Source organism: Pteropus vampyrus, unplaced genomic scaffold (genome assembly GCF_000151845.1).
Source record: "Pteropus vampyrus isolate Shadow unplaced genomic scaffold, Pvam_2.0 Scaffold71, whole genome shotgun sequence".
NCBI classification, from domain to species: domain Eukaryota; kingdom Metazoa; phylum Chordata; class Mammalia; order Chiroptera; family Pteropodidae; genus Pteropus; species Pteropus vampyrus.
In genome coordinates, this window is record NW_011888852.1 from 6,339,747 (window position 1) to 6,362,785 (window position 23,039).

General features: G+C 31.6%; 2 pseudogenes; both read right to left on the bottom strand.

The window, feature by feature from the left end:
- Positions 1-13,090: 13,090 nt before the first annotated feature.
- LOC111741015 lies at positions 13,091-13,209 on the bottom strand (annotated as a pseudogene).
- An 8,917-nt stretch (positions 13,210-22,126) lies between these two features.
- Positions 22,127-22,245, bottom strand: LOC111741003 (annotated as a pseudogene).
- Between the last annotated feature and the right edge of the window lie 794 nt (positions 22,246-23,039).

Here is a 23,039-nt window from a genome sequence, read left to right on the forward strand (position 1 = left end):
TGGTTATTAGTAGTGTATGTGAATTAAGAACAACAGGGTGTTGAGAGATAACAATGTTGTTTATTGCTCAGAGGTCCTGGACAAACTTCTGCCCTTGTTCCTTGGGTTTTCTCACAGGCAAAATGAGAGTATTGCAAGGGCTAGTGCAAGGGATAATGAAGTCCAGAGTTTTCTGATCTCATTATTATACCTTGAAGAGCCTCTTTACTTATAAGGTATTAAATGGTTCTTGAAAGAGGTTTTGAAGGATTTATTTAAATCTTGATAGGAGGTGCACTGTGGATTCTACCAATATCAGTTGAAGATTTTGCATATAAAGAAGATGGTAACTGATCTAATAGGAATAAATGATCATTACTCTCTACAGTACTATTGGAAATAGAGGTACTAAAAGATGTCAAAGGGTCATTTAATTCACCTTATTGCCTATTTTAATGGCTACTCTCAAATTCTAGAATGATTTCCCCCTCTTAGAAGAAAGAAATTCTGACTAGATATTTTTCTAAGAAGTCTCAGCCTAATAAGTGAATAGAGACAGAGGAACTAAGTGAAAAACAGTGAGCATCTCTAAAAAGGCCCAAACAAAAAGGCATATGTTTACAGACAGGAATTTGTTGAGGTTTATTAGAAATCCTCACTATTTGAACTATGTTAGTACTCTCAGGCAAGGGGTGCTTTTTAGGAATGGAGTTTAGCACTGATTATGTGGCTATGGTGTCAATAAGGGCAGAGAGATTTATTCTCAATTTGCAAAGCTGTTTCTCTGAGCCAATGATGAAGGAGGATTGGGAAGAGGCCCTGTAGTTTCTCAGAGCCCCATCATTAGGAATTAGGAGGATATTGGAAGGGTTGGTTAGAAGGCTGAAAATGCCTGACATGCTTAACTTTGTGACAATCTCTTTCCTAATGTTCTCTCTTTTTGTAATATAGCAAGGTTTTTAATTTGCCAGAGTTGAAAAAAATAAGGATTTTAGAAGTCTTACTTCTAGTTAGCTCATCTAGGGTATGAGCACATTGATTTGCCAAATTCATTAAATCTTGAGTAGGCATAGCTTCCCTTCCCTATTCTGGATGTTTTGACTGAAAGGGAAAGGTCTTAGATTAGCCTGTTAATAAACATAAAGTTAAAAGTTGCCTGAGTGGAATCAACACCTTAAGAAAGACATGAAATTTCTTTGAAAACAATCTAATGTTGATTATAATAATTTTGAACAGGTTCGTTATTATGAACAAGCCTAAATTTTCAACCACTCAACAGGCATAGGGAAGCCTACTGTAATTTCTTGGTGGCAATCTCTAGACAATGTTTTAGCATTTTGCCAAAAGTTTGGGGGTTTTTTTGTTGTTTTTTGTTTATTTGTTTGTTTTAATCTCTTCTAGGATATTTCTATTGGGCAAGCTTTATCCAATGTTTAGCTTGGTCCTCACCAACAAACATGTGGAATTACTTATATAAATCTAAGAAACCAGGTTGGTAAGTTTGAATAACTATGTTAAATTCATCAGCAAATCTATGGGGTCCTCAGTTACTTTTAGGAAATTTACTTTTAGGAAATTCTTTCATTATGTCTTACAATTAGGCCATATTCCAGGCAACATAAGAAATTTTGGGTTTGTTAGGGACCTCAAAAGACATAAATTAAAAACAACAACAACAACAACAGGTATTGATAAGTTCAGAGGAGGAAAAGTAAAGAAAGGTTCAGAGGAGACTAAGGTAGCATCAGAGACAGAACGAAACGAAGGAGTTGAGGGAGAGAGACAAGAGGGCTCTGGAGGTGCAGCCTGCAGCAAAGGAACCCAGGGGGCCCAAGGAGAGAAGTAAGCTGGCATTTTATCTTTCTTTAATTATTTGTTTGCCTCAGTTAACCTTAAAAATTTTGCAAAGAGGCAATGTTAGACTCCTAGAAATTTTGGAAGCCTCAAAATAGCAAAAGAAATAGGCATTCCATTCAATTTTGCCATTTTTAGAGCTATGGTTGTCCAATTCAGTTTTAAGAAACGTAGTTTGGAGATTTCAAAAGTTTCCTGTAATGATTATCGGTATTCTAATTCCTTTTGGTCAAATCAGTTTACTTAGTTAGAAATGTGCATTAGGAGGTACTGTGATTTTTAAACATAACATTGGCTGGAGTCGCTGTTGAGAGGGGGTGCCCTTAAAGAATTTAGATAACTGGGATCTCATTTTTTAGAGATTATTTTTTCTCTACAACAAAGGCCCAACCAGCCTGCAGGCCAAATACCAGCCAGTTCCAGTAAGAACAGTCTGATTGAGAAGAATCAGGCCAAAGACTGAGCAACACAGTTCCAATGGAACAGTCTGGTTCCAAAAGGAATAGAACTGAAGGCAAACGGAACATTTCCAACAAAACGGTCTCACCCAAAGGAGTCAGGCTGAAGACTGAGAAACAGAATTCTAGAAAAAAAACCTGGCCCCAAAGAAGTCAGGCCAAAGTGCCAAACAAGTACTCACAAATAAGGCCTTAACTAGAAAAGAATGAAACCTTTAAACAGATCCTGAATAGAGCTTGAAGAGCTTCAAAATGCAAAGAGCACAGAAGTTCGGAGCCAGAAGAAAAGTTTACCCTCAAACTTCAGGGTTGACAAGAAACAATGAACTCAGTGGGCTTTGTGGGCACCTCACCTATTTGCGCACTAGTCTTGCAGTTATTAGAGGTATTTTCTGGATCCTTGTATGAGCCACCAAACGTGTTTACCTTAAACAAAAAATAGTCCAGATATTTCTCCAGAAAAATAGTTTTATTTGGGAACGACAAAGAATTCAATCCAGAACATGCAACCATGGTGGGCCACATAGAAGGCTGCTAAAACTCAGGAGAGGAAACTCTTTTTATAGGGGAGAAGAGAAAGTGGGAGAGATATTACAGAGTTCTTCCTTTTGTGCTTTGGGATCAGTGTAGGGCACGAGAACTCCCCCTTCAGACTTTCTACTTCTTTTGAAATGAGGTTGATTTAATAATTTTTACAAGTTACAATGACATTTTATGCCCTCTACAATTTAGGACAAAACATTCTAGGAAACTGAGCACCATAAATCCTCCTGAATATCATACCAAAATTTCCCCCAAAGAGAAAAAAAAATTGAAATGCATAATAAGCATCTTGAGGAAAGGCCTTTGAGCTAGTGAGTAGAAGTTTATATTTCGCAAAATGCACAGTAGAGAAAAAGTTATGTCTCAATAGAAGTGGGTATAAATTTCCCATCTGCTGCTAGTTAGACAGTCTGGATTTAAGATTCTTCTTGCTCCTGAAATACTGTAAAACATGATCTTACTCTATTTTAAAAATATAATCTGTATTTATGGTATGAGATACTGTTTTGTTTTATCTCTTTTACATTTTTGTTTTATGAACTTAAAGTAATTTTGTTTCTATCTACTTTTTCTTTATATTGTATGATGTAAAAATTACTTATAAATCAACTTTTTAAAGCAAAACATTAGCTGTGATTCAATAAAATATCTATGTCTCACAATAAATATTTGTATTTTTATAAGTAACTTGTGATACATTTTGGAAACAATTTCATTTTGAAGTTTTTATTCTTAGTACAAGTGCGACAAATAGGTGTTAGGTTTTCAATTATTTGATGAATTTATTTATAAGATGCTTTCTTTGAAAATTTTAAATATTTAAGACATGACCCAACAACAGTAATGACAAAACAGCAACAACAAAAAAAATTAATAAAGTTCATTTTCATAAAATAAAATATAGCAACATGCTTGTAACCTGAAATTATGTCAATGAAAATTAATGAATGAATTTCAATATAAGATAAAATTATTAATTCATAAAACTGACATTGGAAAAGAAAAAGGGTTGAAAGATGACATAGTTAAAGTGAAAAAACTAAGGATTCTTTTTGTCTTTAAAACACTAGGCTCTTCTCATCTTATCTACTAAATGTCATAGTGAAACCTTTATGTCTGCCAATATGAAAGGGGATATTAATGAGTCTCATTTAATATCTCTATTCATATTTCTACAAACTGTTTTTAAGAAATGGAGATTAATGATTATGATTTAAATCATAAAAAGTTAAAATAATAAAGCATATTTAATATGAATAAGAGAACATTAAATTTGAGATATGATTATTTTGATAATGACATACAGTTTTCAAAAAAATAGCAGAAACTGACATTCTAGAGAGTTAAAATAAATGGCTTAAACCCCAGCAAAACTAACATCACTTCCAGGATATTAAATGCTTCCTGTGCCAAATTAGTCATAGATTCTGGCCTTAGTGCAGGAGGCACTACTGATGTTCCTATTTTTTAATTGTATTATTTTTTAATTCACGTGAATCCATGAAAATTTATCCACATATAAAAATTTATAATGAAATAGCCTCATCACATCAGATCTATTGATTCTTTGTGGAATTGACACAGAGACTTAGAATAAAGAGCTTCTAAAACTAACTCTCAACTAATACAAAATGAAATTCTCTCTAAACTATCAATATTATTTGCTTTTGTAATTGTGTAATGATTGCCAGAAACTGAGGATATTCAACCTGAAAATGCATCTAGTCAAGCTTTTGGATGTTTTTATTTAATAGATAATCCATTCCATTTCATTTAACACACATCTCTCAAGCCTGCGTAACATGCCCTGTGTTAATTGTGAAAAAATAACAAGACAACAAAATATATTCTTTCTTTAAGGAGTTCACAATCAGAATGACAGACATAAAAATATATACTACAACAGAGTTTGACAAATACTATAAAAGAAGTAGAAATGGGACGGTAGGAGAAAAAGAAAAGGGAGCTCTGGTTCTGCCACTTTTAGCTAAAATCATCTTCCGCAAAATGCACATACTTTGGATTTATCTATATATTTTAGTCCATAGGAAATAAAACATAACTTCCACATGACAGATTCTTAAATTTTGCTTTGCTGTTGGTTGGTTGTTTATTTATTTCTCTTCTGTCCTAACTGGACAGACCAATGCCATCATTTCAAACTGAGTTTCATTAATTATTTCTCAGATAAAAAGAAGTCTGCATATATACAATGGAATATTACTCAGCCATAAGAAGAGATGAAATACTGCCATTTGCAACAACATGGATGGACCTTGAGATAATCATGCTAAGTGAAATAAGCCAGACAGAAAAAGTTGAGCAGTGAACACACAATGCAATATATATATATATATATATATATGTATGTATGTATATATGTATAAGGGATATGGGAAGATATATATATGCCTTATTGTTAAATTGTACATCTGAAACTTACTGGATTTTGTTAACCAATATCACCATAATAAAAAAAATTAAAAAGTTAAAAAAGTAAAGAATCCTTTTTACTAAAAAAAAAGTGCACAGTTCAATGGTTTAAAAAAAGAAGTCTGCATCTTATTTATTCTCTTATGAATATACTTTTTTGTTTCGAGAGCCTCCTTAAAATAGAATTATCCAAAATAAACACAATACTATGTTATAATATGAATAATTATACTAACACAGATGAAGATATTTTTTGCTAGTCAAGGACAGTGGATTTTTGTTTGCTTGCTTGGAAAAAAATCTTATTAAAAAGTGACACATTTCAATCTGTTCAAATATTTAAATTTAAATTCAAGCATTTTAACTCTCCTATAAGATTAAGAGATTTAGTTAGCAAACTTCTATTTTCAACCAGAAAATAATAAAAAAACTGATCAATAAGGTCAAGAACAGAGTCTTTTGAAATTCTAGTACAGGATAAAATAAATGTATCCAGGGAAATGCTTACTATCTGCTGTTAAACAACCTGCTCCAACATGGAAAAATATCTTCTATTGGGGTCCTTAAGATTCTAACCAAGATAGAAATATTTACCAAAGTTGGAATCTTTGTATACATTTTCATTTCCATCAAATTTTGTACTACATCTAGTCTCTTTGTCTGTTAGTTTGTTTTTAACTACAACTCGATTTCGCTTCTACACTATTTATACTGTGTCATTCATTTGGCAGACTCTCTCCTGGTCACCTCTTTAACTTCTGAAGCTTTTCCTTCTTATCCATGTATTAAAAATATCTCCATCAAATATTACCTTTCTTTGCCCCCCAGATTGACTTTCGATTTCATGTTCTTAAGACTGGCATGTTTTATGTGTGGAAGATCTTGACCTCTCAGTCCCTTCATAGTCTTTGCCTTCAAAAATACAAATGGCAAATAATAACAACTTTATTTAATATGTATTGAGTGTTTGATATGTGACAAGCACCCTTTTAAGTCTCTTATGGGTATTTGAATTTACTCTTTATAACAAACCTATGAGGCAGAACCATTATAAGGCCATTTCACAAAAAATGAACTGAGACATAGGTAACTTGCCCAAAGTCATGCAGTTAGTAGGTGGGCTGAAAGAATCAAAGCTAATCCTTTGGTTGTTATTCCTAGGATATAATTATTTAACCAGCTATAATTTAGCAGATTATTCTATCACTATCTGTCATGATGTTTTAAGAGACTTTTTAAATGCTTTTTAAAATCAATACTTTTACTGCACAGACATGAGTAGATAAAATTGAAAATGCTGGCAAAACCACCGCTGGCAAGAAAGTGGAGAGTCAAGAACTCTCATGTAATTGTGAGTGGAAATATAATATAGTTATTCCCTTTTACTTTAGAAAAGGGATATGGGAAGATACACACACACGTACACACACACATGTGTGTGTGTATACACATTCACATTTAAATATATAACTATATTTAAATGATAATGGCATTCTCTTATTTACCTGAAAAAAAAGGAGACTATACTTTCTACCATGGTTCGTTCCTAATAAATTTATACTGGAACCCAGTATTTGCTTCATTCTTTCTATATACAGTACTCTGAAACAACCTAAATACATCAAGATCCCATACATGTCATTTACTTTTTTAAAAATTGAATTTTTCTCTGCATCCTATCCATTTATCTCATTCTCCATGGTTTAGTGGTTTACAATGATTGCCAAATCTGGCTCTGGACTTTTTCTTTTTTTTGTACTCTAGTAATAGTTATGTCCAGGAAATGTTTGGAGGTACTGGAGCTGTGTGCTATCTCCCTACCTGTTCAGGCACACTAAGATGTAAATAATATGTTATCTCCCTCTAACAGTTTCAGTGAAACAAATTCCCCTTATGAATAAGACAAAAACAAAACAGCAGTTAAGTTATTCTGCTAACATTATACCATCTGTTCCAAGGAATGAAATTCTTCCTTGTTTCTCTTCCTGTTTTGAACCCAGCAAAGAGTTCTTTTTCTTGTTTCTAGTCTATTTTGCAAGTCTCCAATTTTTTAATTAGCTTTCCTTTCTTGCAACTCTTACATTTGTATTTAGGTTCAAGCACCATCTCCTCTGTTTTTCTTCTTTCCAAATGTACAATCAGCAAAGAATCCTCAAAGTCACAGGGCTTTCTTTAGATACTATTACAATTTATTCTCTGGAGACATTTTTTACACTCTAACTATGGAATTTCCCACTATTTCTATATGACTGTATTTTTCCCTTTTTAAAATTATTTATTCATTTATTTATTTAATTTTTTTCATGGTGACATTGGTTAATGAAGTCCAATAAGTTTCAGTTGTACACTTTAACATTAACATACACACACACACACACACACACACACACACACATATTTACATTGTGTGTTCACTTCCCATAGTTAGATTTCTTTCTGTTACCATATGTTTGACTCCTTTTACCCCATCTACCTCCCTCCTCCCACCCCCACCCTCTGGTAACCACTAATCTATTGTCCATATCCATGAGTCTCTATCTATCCTATTCATTTGTTGCTTTTATGTTTATATCCCACATATAAGTGATATCATGTGATTTTCAATTTTTTATGTCTGTCTTATTTAGCTTAGCATGATTATCTCAAGGTCCAACCATGTTGTCTCAAATGGCAGTATTTCATCTCTTTTTATGGCTGAGTAATATTCCATTGCATATATGTACCACAGCTTCTTTAAACAATCATCTATTGTAGGATGCTTTGGTTGCTTCCATGTCCTGGCCACTGTGAATAATGCTGCTATGAACATCGGTGTGAAAATATCTTTCGGATATGAATTTTCAAGACTTTTGGGTAAATACCCAGTAGAGAGGGTATTTACCCAAATAGATCAATTCTTCATTTTTTGAGGAACCTCGGTACTGTTTTCCATAGTGGCTTACCTATTTGCAGACTCATCAGTGGAGTATGAGGGTTCCTTTTTCTCCACATCCTCTCCAGCACTTGTTATTACTTATCCTGTTGTTTATAGCTATTCTAACAGGTATGAGATGGTTTCTCATTCTGGTTTTGCTGTAATAATATGAACTTTCCTCTTATTACCGTTTTTGTCATGTCTCAAAAGTTTTGATTTGTTATACTATCATTATTAATTTCTATGTATCTCTCTTTTTATTTCTTCTCTGACCCAGTTATTATTCAGTAGCATGTTGTTTAATCTCCATTTATTTGTGGTTCTTCCTGCTTTCTTTTCACAGTTGATCCCCAGTTTCAATGAATTGATCAGAGAATATGATTGGTATGATTTCAACTCTCTTTTATTCGATGAGACTACGTCTGTGTCCCAGTATGTAGTAGATTTTTGAGAATGTTCGATGTACTCTAGAGAAGAATGTATAAGCAGCTATTTTGGGATGGAAGGTTCTGTAAATGTTAATTATGTCCATTTGGTCTAATGTATCATTTAAAGATGTTATTTCCCTATTGATTTTCTGTTTCGATGATCTGTTCATATCCGACAGTGTGGTATTTAGGTCCCCTATTACAATAGTGTTTTGGTCTGTTTCTCTCTTTAGTTCTGTTAGTAATTGCTTTGCATATTTCAGGGCTCCCTGATTGGGAGCATAGATATTAATAAGTGTTATGTCTTCTTGGTCCTTGGTTCCCTTTATCATTATGAAGTGTCCCTCAGTATCTTTCTTTACCTTTTTTATTTTGAAGTCTATTTCATCTGATATTAATATCACTATTCCTGCTTTTCTCTGAATGCCATTTGCTTGAAGTATCATTTTCTACCCTTTCACTTTGAGTCTATATTTGTCTTTGGAACGAAAATGTGTCTTCTGGAGTCACCATATGGTTGGGTTTTGTTTTTTGATCCAATCTGCTACTCTGTGCCTTTTTATTGGTGAGTTCAGTCCATTTATATTTAGGGTGATTATCATAATATGAGGGGTTTTTGTTGCCATTTTATCTTTTGCTTTCTGGTAACTTGGTTCTTCCACTGCTTCCTTGTCCTTGTGTGTCTGTTAATGGCAAAGAATTAAATCAAGGGAAGAATTAAATGAAGGCATTGAAAGTATTAGCTCCAGTCACAGAAAGAGAAACACAGACTCCAGGATCATGCTATATCAAACAGTGATAGCAACTCCCTTTTTCTATGTGACAGTAAATGATTGTACTTCTAATTTTTCATTTAGTTTAAGACACTTAATAAGATGGACTAGTTGATAAAAGGTGAGATTACATCCTCATCATCATTCAAGTTTAAAAAAAAAAGAAGTAAACCAAAAATTTTTGTCTGATTCTGGAAAACTATATGGAGATCCATGTGTATAGTTATGAATCTTGCATAGCATTATTCCATTTTAAGTTTTTAGGTAAAATGCTTATGCAGTTTTTATATATGTCAGGCAATATCTTAAGTATGTTAAAAATAGTCACTCATTTAATCTTTCTAAAAACAGCATAAGGTAAATATGCTCATAATCAGAAATTTACATATAAAAACTCAGGTACAGAGAACTTAAGTACTTTGGCTAAAGTCACATAGCTAGCATGTGACAGAGCTAGGATCTGAATCCAAACAGTTGAAGTCCAGAGCCAATGTTCTTTTTTTAAATTTAATTAAATTAAATTTAATTAATTTCATTTCATTTCATTTCATTTTAATTTATTGAGGTGACATTAGTTAATAAAATTATATAGGTGTTATGCTTTTGACCTCTACAAATACTGCCTTTCACATATTCAAGGAATTATGATTCTTGGTACCTTAAGTAGACTTCATGATAAATATCAAAAACATTGTTTTTCTTTAGTTACTTGAGAAAAACCAGTTGTTACAATTCTTTGAAATATGCTAAACTGGTAAAAACAAATAATTTTGAGCAAAAATAATTATGCATCTTTTTTTTCTAACTAGAAAGAAAAGGTTCATGTGTTGTTGTTTTTTTTTTTTCTTCTAAAAGCCATGGGGATGTGTGTTGAATAGTTTACTGAGTTTTAACACATTTTGAAAAGCAGTCAAACAACATTATTTATTTTAAAAATAAAACAGAGTGGGGACCTCTGGAAATAAATCCTTACATAAAAAGGAATAAAAACACTGACAAAAAATAGTGCAAGTCAACTATGTGAAACTTTGAAATATAACTAACAGTTTGTAAAAATCTCAATAGCATTTATTAAAAACAAAAATAAAACTGCTAAATCTAGGTGAGGACAGCAGGATTTATGGTATTCTAATTTGACCTATTCTCATTTCCAAAACCTTAAATCTATAGTTGCCTTGAAAACGGCAGTTTGTAACCACTAAGGTGTGTAAACCAGCAATGTTGCAGATAGGGTGGAAATGATTCTCCAAGCAAAAGGCATGCTGAGAAATGTGGTGTAGCCAGACTTACGTTAGAAAAAAAAAAATAGATTTAAAAATAACAAAACAGAGATGAACATTTTGTAATAATAAGGGGACTATTCATTAAGAAGAAAAGAAGACATAACACTTGTCAATATATATGCACCAATCTGGGAGTACCAAAATCCAAAGTTTAAAGCAATTACTAACAGACTTAAAGGTAGAAACTGATAAAAATATAATTACAATAGGGGTCTGAATATCCACTGATGGCAATGGATAGATCATCCAAAAAGAAAGTCAATAAGGAAATACCAGCCTTAAAGGATATATTAGACCAGATGCATTTAGTCAATATTTATAAAACTTTCCATCTTAAAACAATAAAATATATATTCTTCTCAAATTCCCATGAAATATTCTCAAAGATAGACCATATGTTGGGGCACAAAATCAGTCTCAATAACTTTAAGATTAAAAATATTAAAAAAAAAAAAAACCTGTATTTTCTGACCACAACAGTATGAAAAAAATTCACTACAAGAAGAAAGCAAAAACAAAAAACAAAAAACCCACAAATATGTTGAGATTAAAAAACATTCTACTGAACAACTACTGGATAAAAAAAGAAATAAAAGAAGAAATTAGAAAATATATAAAGACAAATGAAAATAAGACATACCAAAATTTAGAGGATGCAGCAAAAGTTGTATTAAGTGATAGGCATTACAAGCCTACCATAAAAAAGAAAAAAGAATCTCAAATAAACAGTCTAATATTACATTTAAAAGAATTAGGAAAAAATAACAAATGAAGCCAAAAGTCAGTAGAAGGAAGAAAATAATAAAAATTAAAGTAAAATTAAATAAAATGAAGAACAAAAAGGCAATAGAAAAAATTCTTGAGATAATTATGCTAAGGACAATAAGTCAAACAGAAAAATTTTACAACTGTTTCATTTCACTCTTGTGGGATATAAAACTGAAAGCAACAAAAAAAATGACAAACAAACAAAGACTCATGGACACAGACAGTGGATTAGTGGTCAGTCATCAGAGGGGAGGGGAGAAGGGGGTGTTAGATAGGGGTAAAAAGTGTTCTATATCTGGCAACAGAAGAAAATTTAATGTTGGGTGTTGAACACACAATGCAATATACATATGATAAGATATACTGTAGAATTGTACATTTGAAAGATATTAGATTTATTAAACAATGTCATATCAATATTTTTTAATAAAAAAGATAAAGAAAGAAAGAAAGAAAGAAAGAAAGAAAGAAAGAAAGAAAGAAAGAAAGAAAAAGAAAGAAAGAAAGAAAGAAAAGAAAAGAAAAAATAATGAAACAAAGAGTTGTTTTTTTAAAAAAATAAATAAAAATGACAAACTTCTGGCTAGACTCATTAAGTAAAAAAAAGACTCAAATAAATAAAATCAGAAATGAAAGAGAAGTTATAACAGACACCATAGAAATATAAACAATTACATAAAAATATTATGAAAAGCTATATGCTACCAAATTTGATAACCTAGAAAAAACAGACAAGTTCTTAGAAGTATATAACCTTCCTATACTGAACCTTGAAGAATGAGAAAACCTAAATATACCAATCACTAGTAAGGAAATTGAAATAGTAACCAAAAATCTCCTAAAAGAAAAAAGTCCAGGACCAGATGGCTTTCTGGTGAATTCAAACAAATATTCAAAGAAGATTTAATACCAACCTTTTTATTTCTAACTTATTCCAAACATTACTTTGATACCAAAATCAGACAAGAACACACAAAAAAAATTACAGGCCAACATCTCAAATGATTATAGATGCAAAAATCCTAAAGAAAATACTAGTGAATCAAAAACAACAATACATTGAAAGGATAATACATCACAGTTAAGTGAGGCTCATTCCAAGGATGCAAGGATGGTTCAATATATGCAAACAAATCAATATGATACATTACATTAACAAAATACAAGATATGAATCTTATGATTATATCATAGATGCAGAAAAATCATGTGACAAGATACAGCATCCATTTATGATTGAAACACTTATGAATGGTTATAGAAGGAAAAAACACTTAAAATGGTTATAGAAGGAAAACACCTCAACATAACAAATGACATATGATAAATTCTCTGCTAATATTGTACTCAACGGTGAAAAACTAAAAGCTTTTCCTCTAAGATCAGGAACAAGGCATAAATGCCCACTCTCACCACATCATTCAACATATTACTGGAGATCCTTGTCAATTAGGTAAGAAAGAGAAATAAAAGGCATCCAAATTGGGAATATGGAAGTAAAACTGTCACTATTTGCATAGAACATAATTCTGTATATAGAAAACTCTAAAGACTCCACAAAAAGATCGAGACAATAAACAAATACACTAAAGTTGCAGGATACAAAATTAATATACAAAACTCAATTTCTTTTCTTTTTTTTTAATTTTTTTTTTTAACACCTACAGAACCTGGTATTCTTAGGTGGTCTCCCATCCAAATACTAACCAGGCCCGACTCTGCTTAGCTTCCAAGATCAGATGAGATAGGGCATGTTCAGGGTGGCATGGCTGTAGACTCAATTTCATTTTTATATACTAACAATAAAATATCAGAAAATGAAATGAAGAATACAATATCAATTACAACTGCAACAAAATAAATAAAATGGGTAGGAATACATTTAACAAAGGAGTTGAAGGACCTGTATACTGAAAGCTACAAGACATTGTTTAAAGAAAATGAAGACACAAAGAAATGAAAAGATATTCCATGTTCATGGAGTAGAAGAATTAGCATTATTAAAATAGTCTTATTACCTAAAGCAATATACATATTTAGTGCAATCCCCCATCAAAATCCCAATGGCATTTTTCAATGAAATACAACAAAAAAATCTTCATATTTGTATGGAACCACAAAAAGACTTAGAATATCCAAAGCAATTCTGAGGAAGAAAAAAAAAAAAATGGAGGAAACACATTCCCTGACTTCAAACTACCACAAAGCTACATCAAAAAGTATTGTTTTAGTAGAAAAACATACAGACCAATGAAATAGAATTGATAGCCCAAAAATAAACCCACACATATACGGACAACTTATTTTTGATAAAGAAACCAAAAACATGTAATGAATAAAGAAAGCCTCTTCAATAACTGGTTTTGAAAACCTTGGAAAGCCACATGCTAAAGAATGAAACTAGACTTCTATAAGATACTGTACACAAAAATTAACTAAAAACACAGTAAAGACTTGAATATAAGACCTGAAACAATAAAATACATAGAAGAAAACATAAGCTTTAAACTTATAGACCTTAGTCTCAGAGAGTTTTTTGTGAATATTATCCAGAAGTCAAGGAAAGTAAAAGTAAAAACAAAAATAAGTGGGATTTTATCAAACTAAAAAGCTTCTACACAGCAAAAGAAACCATTAGCAAAACACAAAGTAAATGCCACCAAATTGGAGAAGACAGTTGCAAATGATTACTTCAATAAGTAGCTACTGTCCAAAATATATAAAGAACTATACAACTCAACACCACCAACAACAAAAATCTGATTTAAAAATTGTCAGAGAACCTGTATAGATACTTTTCCAAGAAAGACACAAATATGGCCAACAGATATATTAAAAAATGCTGAACATCACTAGCTGTTAGGAAAATGGAAATCAAAACTACAAGGAGCTACCAATTCTCACCTTTAGAATGGCTATTATTAATAAGACAAGCGCTAACAAGTGTTAGAGAGGATTTGGAGAAAAAGGAACACTTGCACACTGCTGGTGGGAATATGAATTGATGCAACCACTTTGGAAAACAGTATGGAGTTTCCTCAATAAAAACGTAGGGACATATGTGTCCCTATGTTTATTGAAGCATTATTCACAATAGCCAATATATGGAAACAACCTAAGTGTCCTTTGATGGATATCTAGATAAAGATGTAGTACATACATATATAAAATTAAATACTTCTCAGCCATAAAAAAAGATAAAACATTGCCATTTACAACATGGACCGATCTTGAGAATCTCACGTTAAGTAAAATTAACAACAAAAAAAACTGCTTAAGAACTTTATGATTATGATTTCACATACAAAGAAATTCAATAGTATGCCCTATTCAATGAGAATATAAATTATTGAGGAAGTCCAAACACTGGACTCTCTAAAAAAGACTTTAAATATATATATATTAAATATGCTCAAAGATCTAGAGGAAATCTTGGGAATTAAACTAAAAGAAATAAGGAGAACAAATATACGAACAAATAGACTATCAATAAAGACAGAGAGATTATAAAAAGTAACTAAATGAAAATTCTCAAGCTGAAAAGTACAAAAATTGAAGTAAAAACAAATCACTGGAGGGATTCAATAACAGACTTGAGCATACAAAAGAAATCATCAGTAATCTTGAATACAGGGCAATTGATAGTATACTGTTGGAGAAGTAAAAGAAAAAAAAATTAAGAAAATGAACAGATCCTAAGGAGACTATGAGACATTATCAAGCATAACAACATACACATAATAAAATTTGCAGAAAAAGAAGAAAGAAGCAGACATAATATTTGAAGAATAAATGGCCATAACTTCCCAAATTTAATGAATTACATGAATCTACGCAGCTAAGAAGACATCAAATTAGGATAAATTCAAAGAGATCTACATCAAGACATATAAAAATCATATTGCCTAAAACCAAAGAAAAAGAATCTTGATAGCAATAAGACAGAAGTGAGTTGCAACTTACAAAGGATCCTCAAAAAGATTAATGGCTTATATCTTTTAAAAAATGTAAAGTCCAGAAGGCACTGGGATGATATATTTAAAGTGTTAAAAGAAAAGAAAAAAATCTGTAAAACAAGAATTATATATTTAGAAAAATTGTCTTCAAAAATGAAGGGGGAATTAAGACATTTCTAAATAAACAACAATTGAGTAAGCTTTTTACTAGTAGACTTTCCCTAAAATAGATGCTAAATAGAGTCCATCAGGTTGAAGTAAAAAGATACTTGAAAGTAACATGAAGCTACTTGAAGAAATAATATCAGTAAGGTAAACACATAAGACTGAGATGCGGTGCCCACCTGTGTCTACACATTGGGTGTGGAAGAAGTCTTGACGTGGGAATGATGGCTTCTGCTAGAACTTGTCTCAACAAGGATCACTCTTAATAACTTTTTAAAAGCAGAGTTGTATCTCATAAATGCTTTGGCAGAAAAATAATCCATCAAATACCATGAACAACCAAGGCGAAAAGGCAGCTCAGAAAGAAAAAAAAAAAATCACCAGAGAATAAAATTAGAGATATAGAAATGTGTATTTAAAAGACAGAGAATTCAAAATTGTAGTTATGCAAAACTCAACAAGATGCAAGAAAGTTCTAATCGACAGGTTAATGAACTCAGAACCAAAATCATAAACAACAGGAATACTTTACCAAAGAGACTGAAACTTTTTTAAAAAAATAGAAATTCTAGAGCTGAAATTGCAAACTTAGGAGATAGAGCTGACCAGATGGAGGAAAGAATTTGTGACATTGAAGGCAAAAATCTGGAAATGAGGTAGATGGAAGAAGAGAGAGACTTGAGAGAGAAAAAAAGAAAAGCTCTACAAGAACTATCTGACACCATCAAAAAAGCAATATAAGAATAACAGGCACACCAGAAAAAGAAGAGAGGGAGAAGAGAACAGAGAGCCTATTCAAATAGTCAACAAAAACTTCTCAAACCTATGAAAAGAACTGGATCTTCAAACCCCAAAAGCAAACAGAACACCTAATTATCTCAATCCAAAAAACCTTCTTTGAAACACATTATATTAAAACTTTCAAAAATTAATGAAAAAGAAAGAATTCTCAAGGCAACCAAGGAAAAGAAGTTGATAACTCGTAAAGAAAAATGCATTAGATTATCATCAAACTTTTCAGCAGAAACAATATAAGTTAGAATGGAGTAGATCAAATACTCAAACTATTAAAAGAAAGAAATTACCAGCCAGGAATAATATATTCAGCAAAGATCTCTTCAGATATGAAGAAAAAATAAAGACCTTTTTAAGACATACAGGAGCAGAGGAAAATTTTCCAAAACAAGGCCTGCATTAGAGGAAATACTGAAGGGGTTATTTTATCTGAAACAAAAAGACAAAAAGAAACAAAACTGTGAATAAGATGACTAGGAGAAAACTGCAACCCTTATTCAGAGTAGAGTATTATAAACTTAAATACAATGGTTACATAATGGTTAAAAGAGGTAAAACATTTTAAAAAGAGAAGGTAATAGCTACTGCAACTCACACTCACAGCAAAAAATAGGGATATTTTGAGACAATAAAAACAGAAAAGGAGAGGAAATAAAAGTCTCAATTTGCAGAAGGGAATGGAGATAAGATGAATGCAGAATAAAAAGGAATACTGTATATATGAAACTTACTTTTATATAAACTTAATGGTAACCACAAACAAAAAAGATCCAAAACTGAGACACATAACATAAAATAAGAGGGAATAGAGGGAAATATCATAGAACACCACACTAAAATAACAGACAGAAACACAAGGGCAAAGAAACAATTCAGACAGTTACCAGAAAGCAAAAGATAAAATGGCTACAGGAAAACATCATGTTTCAATAATCACCATCAATGCAAAGAAACTTAACTCGCCAATAAAAAGGCACAGAGTATCAGACTAGATCAAAGCACAAAGCCCAACCAATGGTGCCTTCAAAAGACATATTTCAGCTACAAGGACAAATATGGACTCAGAGTGAAAGGGTATAAAAAGATACTCCTCAAAAAATGGCATACAGAGAAAAGTGGGTGTAGCTGTACTTATATCTGATGAAATAGACTTCAAGATAAAAATGGTAATGAGAAACAAAAAAGGACACTTCATAATGATAAAGAAGACCATACATCAAGAAGACATAACACTTATCTGTATTTATGCTCCCAATCAGGGAGCACCAATATATATAAAGTAGTAACTCGACAGACTTAAAGGGAGAAACTGACAAAACACAATTATAGTAAGAGACCTAAATACCCCACTGTTAGCTGTGAAAAGGTCGTTCAAACAGAAAATCAATAGAAAATATCATCCTTAAATGACACATTAGATTACTTGGATATAATAAACATTTAGAGAGCCTTTCATTCCAAAACATCAGATCACACATTCTTCACTAGTGTATATGGGACATTCTCAAGGGTAGACCATATGTTGGGACATAAACTAGCCTCAACAAATTTAAGAATATTGAAATCATACCAAGCATATCCTCTGACAGTAATGTTCTGAAAGTGGTGATCAAGCGTAAAAAGACAACAGAAAAACCACAAATAAGTGGAGATTAAACAACATGCTACTAAAGAATGACTAGGTCATAGAAAAAAAAAAGGGGAGGAGAGATCTGGAGATACATAGAAAAAAATAAGAAAGTACAACATATCAAAACCTTTGGGAAACAGTAAAAGCAGTAATAAGAAGAAAGTTCATATCATTACAGGTGTATTTCAAGAAACAAGAATGATCCCAAATAAACAACCTAATATTGCATCTCAAAAAAACTGAAAAAAGAAAATGAAGCCCAAAGTCAGCAGAAGGAAGGTAATAATAAAAATTAGAGCAGAATTAAATAACATTGAAAACAAAAATACAATAGAAAAAAATAATGCAACAAAGAGCTTGCTCTTTGAAAAGGTCACTAAAATTGGCAAACCCTTGGCTAGCCTCACTAAGGAAAAAAGAGAAAATACACAAATAAACAAAATCAGAAATGAAAGAGAAGTTATGACAGATAATTTCTCTTTTTTATACCACCAAATTACAAAAGATCATACAAGAATACTACAAAAAATCATATGCCACCAAATTTAATAACCTAGAAGAAATGGACAAGTTCTTAGATATATAAAACCTTCCTAGACTGAATTATGAAGAACTTAAAATCTAAATAGACCAATCAATAGTAAGAAAATTAAAGCAATCATCAAAACATTCCAAAACATAAAAGTCCAGACTGAAGGGTTTCATCAGTGAATTCTACTAAACATTCAAAGAAAATTTAATACTGGTTCTTCTCAAACTTCTTTAAAACATAGAGAAGAGAAAATATTTTCTAATTCATTTTGAGAGGCCAACATTACCCTGATACTAAAACCTGTTAAAAAAATAACACAAAAGAAAAAAACTATAGAAATATATCTCATGAAAACAGATGCGAAAATCCTAAATAAAATACTAGCAGATCTAATATAATAAAAAGATTACACACCATGATCAATTGAGCTTCATCACAGAGTTACAGGGATGGTTTAATATATGCAAATCAATTAATGTAATATGCCACATAAACAAAATAAAGAATAAAAATTATATAATCATATCAATAGATGCAGAAAAAGCATTTGACAAGGTACAGCATCCATTTATGATTAAAAGACTTAATAAAATGGGTATAGAAGGAAAGTACCTCAATATAATAAAGGCCATAGCTGACAAATCCTCAGCTAACATCATACTTAATGGTGAAAAGCTAAAAACCTTCCTTATAATATAAGGAACAAGACAAAGCTGTCCACTATCACTGCTCTTATTCAATATAGTATTGGAAGTCCTAGCTAGAGCAATCAGGCAAGAGAAAGAAATAAAAGGAACCCAAATAGGGAATGAAAAACTCAAATTGTCACTCTTTGCAGATGAGATGGTTTTCTATCTAGAAAACCTAATGACTTCACTAAAAATTATTAGAAATAATAAACAAATACAGTAAATTTTTAGGATACGAAATCAATGTACAAAATCCATAGTGTTCCTATATTCAACAATAAATTTTCAGAAAAAGAAATGAAAAAAACAATTCCTTTTGCAATTGCAACAAAAAGAATAAACTACGTAGGAATAAATCTAATGAAGCATGTAAAGTACTTATACACTGAAAACTGTAAGACATTATTAAAAAAAAACTAAAGAAAACACAAAGAAATGGAAAGATATTCCATGTGTGTGAATTGGAAGAATCTACATAGTTAAAATCAACAGTGTATTACCTAAACTGTTATACAGATTTAATGTAATCCCCATCAAAATTCCAATGGCAATCTTTAAAGAAATAGAACAAAAACATGTCAAGTTTGTATGGAAGCAAAAAAGACTCCAAATAGCCAAAGCAATCCTGAAGATAAAAAACAAGGCCAGCAGTATCACTCTGCCTGACATCGAGTTATACTACAAAGCATTGATAATTAAAACAGACTGGTATTGGCACACAGACTAATGGAACAGAATTGAGAGTTTAGAGGTAAATCCTCATATGTGGGCAAATAATTTTCAAAAAAGGAGTCAAAAACATACACAAAGAAGAAAATATAGGTATTAAACACATGGACCTTGGATTTAGGGAGGATTTTATGCATTTGTCCTCAAAGTCAAGGGAAGTAAAAGCAAAAATAAATAAATAGGATTATATCAAACTAAAAAGCTACCGCACAACAACAGAAACCATTAAGTTGAAGAGGCAACAATCAACAGAAGAACAAATTTGTATACAACACTTTTGACATGGAAATAATGTAGAAAATATACGAAGAAAGCATATAACTCAACAGTAAAAAAATAAACAAACAATCTAATTAAAAAATAGGCAGAGGACCTGAACAGACACTTTTCCCAAGAAGACATACAAATGGCCAACAGACCTAGGACGAGATGCTCAACTTTACTAGCTAGAAAGAAAATGCAAATCAAAACCATAATTAGACATGACTTCACACCTGTTATAATGGTTATCATCAACAAGACAAGTAATAACAAGTGTTAGAGGGGTTAGAAGAAATAGGAAACTTCATATACTGCTGAAGGGAATGTAAATTAGTATAACCACTATGGAAACCAGTTTGGAGATTTCTCAAAAATCTAAGAATATAATTACCATATGACCCGGCAATCCTTCTTCTGAGTACCCCAAAAAACTTGAAAACATTTATCAACAAAGATATATGCACCCCGATGTTCATAGCAGCATTATTCACAGTGGCCAAGATGTGGAAACAACCAAAGTGCCCTTTGATAGTTGATTGGGTAAAGATGTGGTACATATATTCAATGGAATACCACTCAACCATAAGAAAAGATGAAATACCGCTATTTGCAACAACATGGATGGATCTTGAGATTATTACGCTAAGCAAAATGAATCAGATAGAACAAGTTGAGAACCATATAATTGCACTCATATATGGGATATAAAACTGAAAGCAAAATATGACAAAGAAAGAAAGACTTATGGACATGGACAATAGATTAGTGGTTACCAGAGGAAAGCAGGGAAGAGGGGAAGGTACACAAGAATAAAGAGAGTCAAATATATGGTGACAGAAGGAAATTTAACTTTGAGTGAACACACAATACGATATACATATGACATGAATTGTACACTTGAAACCTATATAATTTTATTAATCAATGTCACCTTAATGCATTTAATTATAAATAAATAAAAATAATAAAATACATTTTAAAGAATGTTAAGTGTCTTTATTTCAGTCCAGGATACGCCTAAATATCTCATATACAGGATACTACTTAATTATACATTTTACCTCTTCTTAAAATTTGTCTTACAAGAAATTTAAATCATTTTTGCTTATATTTCTTCAGTTTTGTGTCTGTGCCATATATCAAGCCACTTAAAACAGAAAACACAAGATATTCACTGTATTGCTTATGTAATCTGTCAAATTGTACCCTGCAAATCCATAAAATATGAACACTAAAATTTATAACATCTCTGGGCAAAATAACTAATATCTATTGATTGTTCTGCTTTCTCTGTCTTAGATTAGTTATTGCGTTGGTCTTCAAATAGAGCCAGATGAATTACATAGCCTTTCCTTCTTGATGATAAGCATTGTCTCTCTCCAAAAAACAGTAGCTCCCACATCAAATATACATTTTATTAATAAAGTTATTTTTGAGATTTGAGACCAGTAGCAGATAGATTAAGTCGTTCTCAACAAAAACTCTATTTTTTTTTCATATATACTTGGAATAAAATCCCAAGTCATTATCAATGGTGGCAATGCTTCTATCTCTCTAGCTATATCTTTATAAGACTCCCTACAGAGTCTCACAGTGGCTGAAAATTTTTAAAATGTTTTCAAACACAGACCTTAGGGCTTTCCAAACACAGGGACTGGCATTGTCTTCTCCCAGAGAGCTTCACTTAGCTTTGACCCGCAAATGTTACCAATTCAGAGAGGCAGTTCCTGTTCACTTCACGGAAGGTTCTTCTTTCCATCTGCTAAACACGAGATGGCTTTCATTAATTATTTCGCATTGCTTTTCTCAACAATACATATTTTAATCTATTTTCTATTTTATTCTTTTTTTTTTTTTTTTTTTAGGGGAGGCAATCCTTGGATAGCCTCACAGATTGCAAGGACCTTGTCAGCTCACAATCCCTTATTATTTTTTTACACCTACGGCACCTAGTCTTCCTAGGTGGTCTCCCATCCAAGTACTAACCAGGCCTGACCCTGCTTAGCTTCCAAGATCAGACGGGATCAGGCTTGTTCAGGGTAGCATGGCCGTGGACTCTATTTTATTCTTGTCATTCCTTTTTCCCCACCATCTACACAAAGTATGATTCATGAGCATAATTTTTAAATTTCATCATAATGCCTGACAGACAATTATTTTATAATATATTTTTGAATAAATAATAACTGATAAATAAATGAATAATGATCATAATGATGATAAATAAATGAAAATAATTTTTAGGCTCTCTTTTTTTTCTTCACTTGCTTTCAATAACTTAAGCTTCAACCTATGCAACAAATTGGTTCACATTTTTACTTCTCTCAATAGTATGCCTTGTATAAATTCTTTTTCATTTCTTCGTGCTATTTTGCTAACACATTTAGTTGTGACTTGGGTATCCTCTTCCATCCATTTTCTTGATATTAAAACTTCTATTTTCCAAAGGCCAATTCTGTTATTTTTATAAATGAATATAATCTCTTTCTTAAGAGGCCTCTAATATCAATCATTAAATTAATATTTTGCTGCCACACCAAACCGGATAACCAATGTCCTTCTGGTAGCATTTACCCAAAGAAAAAAAGCTTTACTTTCATTTATTTGAATTACTTTTGAAACATTCTAAAATATTTTTAAAGTTTAGATATTTTCTCCTTTAGAATTAATAATAATATTTCTTATACTTCTAATATATAAAGTCCAGTATTATTAAAATTTTATTTTATAACTCCACTTTTTGTGTCCTACATGATTTAAAAGACAAATGAATCAAACGATTATTTAAAATTTATGTTAAAGGGTACACTATGAATAAAAATGTAGATTTTAATAACAACAGCATAGAGG